Source organism: Chenopodium album, chromosome 6 (assembly GCF_948465745.1).
Source record: "Chenopodium album chromosome 6, dcCheAlbu1.1, whole genome shotgun sequence".
NCBI classification, from domain to species: domain Eukaryota; kingdom Viridiplantae; phylum Streptophyta; class Magnoliopsida; order Caryophyllales; family Amaranthaceae; genus Chenopodium; species Chenopodium album.
Genome location: NC_137839.1, coordinates 30,876,819 through 30,879,347, shown reverse-complemented (window position 1 = coordinate 30,879,347; position 2,529 = coordinate 30,876,819). Strand labels below are relative to the sequence as shown.

The 2,529-nt window shown below is 38.8% G+C and overlaps 1 non-coding gene across 1 annotated transcript; it reads left to right on the top strand.

Moving 5' to 3' along the window:
• The first annotated feature begins 858 nt into the window (after positions 1–858).
• On the top strand, positions 859–966 carry LOC145637747 (small nucleolar RNA R71). The gene has a single exon (XR_014114470.1). It is a non-coding gene; the product is annotated as a small nucleolar RNA R71 (small nucleolar RNA).
• Positions 967–2,529: the final 1,563 nt, after the last annotated feature.

Sequence of the window (2,529 nt, the reverse complement as noted above, 5' to 3'; positions counted from 1 at the left end):
GATCGCCTTGCATGTATCGGGTTTTGGATTGTGAGATGGGTTAGGTTGTGGTTGTCCGGGTAGAGTGGATGGTGAATTGAAAGGAGTTCTCTCAGCCAATTGAGCTAGTTGTGAATCAACCATCTTGTTGTGAGCTCTTATCTCTTGCATTTACTGCCCAAAAGATTGCATTTGCTTATGCATGGCTTGGAGGAGTTAAGTTTGAGTTAGCTCCGCTTGAGGTGCTTGTTCTTGATGGTTTCTTTGAGGTGCTTGAGTTTAATTGTTGTATTGGTTGTTCCTTGGATAGCTTCCTCTTGGGTTTTGTGGTTGAGATGGAGGTGGATTTTGATATTGAGGATTGGAGTTATAGGAAGGTTGAGCTTGTACGTTCCGTTGTTGAGGTTAAGGTACAAACCCGAGTGGTGGTTGTCTCCAAGCTATTCCACCGCCGCTTCTTCTAAATCCTTCTTGCCTTGTGTTGTATGTCGCTACATGTTCGGGGCTTTAACCTCCACAATAGGATTTATCATGGTTCGTTCCTCCACAATTTTGACAAGAGAAAGAGTTAAATTGAGAAGAGCTTGCTCCACCACTTGAACTTGCGTTCACACTCGTGTTCAATTTGGAAAGCCCTTTTGTTAGTTGATCAATTTGATGTTGTAATTGATCAACTTTCTCCAATTTGTAAATACCACCTCTCTTTGGAGCGTTTCTTCTTTGGCCCCCCCAAGAGTAATTCTTTGCTACCTCTTCTATTATGGCATCAACTTGATTTTGAGGGATCTTGATTAATTGACCACCCGCCCCCGTATCCAAATTGGCTCTTGACATGGGCTCCAATCCGTCGTAGAAAAACCGCATGAGCAACCCTTGATTGTACTCATGGTGGGGACATGCTTGCACCAACTCTTTGAATCTCTCACATGCTTCACCAAGACTTTCATCAGCCTCTTGCTCAAATGATGCAATTTTCTTTCTCATTTCGGCGGTCTTCTCTTCGGAGATAAAGCGCTTCACGAACGCCTTTACAACCTCCCTCCTTGTTGTGAGAGAGTTAGGCTTTACTTGCTTTAGTCATTTCTTTGCTCGTCCGGTGATAGATTGTCAGAAAAGGTGCATACGAATGTAGTCTTGACTCACTTCATTGGTTTGCATCATTGCGCACAATTCTAGGAATCGGTCCAAATAATCAATAGGGTCCTCACTTGCACTTTCAGAAAATTGCTCCGATTGGACCATTCGAGTATATTGTGGATGGATTGAGAAGTTTGTTTCCGTGACGGGTAGCAAAATCCCTCCCGTGAGCTCATAATCCTCCGGATTTCCGAACTCACGAAATCAGATATCATTCTCTTGTCCCGCCATTGATTCGCGTAGTGAACTGAAGAGTAAGTATCACTCTCACTATCAACTATATCTCCAACACCTCTTCCCTCGTCTTGATAAAGCCTACGGACTTGTCTCAAGGTTCGGTTGATTTCGTTGTCAATTTGATGTGAGGGTGCTCCTTGAGACCTCCTAAGCATTCACCAAATCTAAGCAAACAATTAGCAATCAATGACAAGGATGATAAAACAAAAAAAAACAAAAAGAAAAAAAAGCAAAATGACTCTAACAAAAGCAATAATATTCGCTAAACAAGCCGCTTCCCCGGCAACGGCGTTAAAATTTGATAGGGATAAGATAGGTCGTTATGCTACCACCCTAACCAAATTAATCATTTATAATATCTAAACCTACACTAAACTAGTTAGTGGCAAGTAAAGGGTCAAACCACTAGGGAAGCACGCTAATTCAACATCAAATATCACTAATGCAAGAGTGAAAAGGGGATTGTTTTGTTGGTTTTTTTGGATTGTAAACACTAGAACTATAAACAAACAAGATAAAGATGATTAAAATCAAGAGAGAACGACGCTAGGGGTTCGGGGGTGTCAAACATGATTAGAAAGAGGGGAACAATGATAGTTATCATGATGAACATGCCAAAGAACACAAGATTCTACCTAAACAATTCATTCTCATGCAATAGTCTAGACAAATAAATGAAAGAAGTCTATGCTAATTAGGATCATTCTCATGCATCCTATTAGATACAAGCAAATCAAGAGAATAAAGAAGCACAATACATGAAACTCCAGTTTAACAACTCATTCTCATGCAATCATTAAAATAGAGGTGATCTTAATCTAGTTCAAATCATTTTCATGCATTTAAACTAGAAGGCAATCAAATAAAGTGCAACAATAATCTCAAGCCATTAAAAATCATGTCTTTCATCAATTTAAGGCATGTAATCAATCCAACTATCATCATTCATCCATCATTCAATACATATTTCACACCCCCTTCCCCTAGCTAATTAAGAGATTAGCCTAGAAAAGGGGGAATAAACATGATATCAAAACTAGAAATAAACACAAGAAACTCAAAACAAAACATGATTGAAATATATGAAATCAATAATAACTAGATAAACTAATAAGATTGACAAAAATAAGTAACAATAAAACAAATAAATAATATTAAACGAAAGGAGAAGAGATT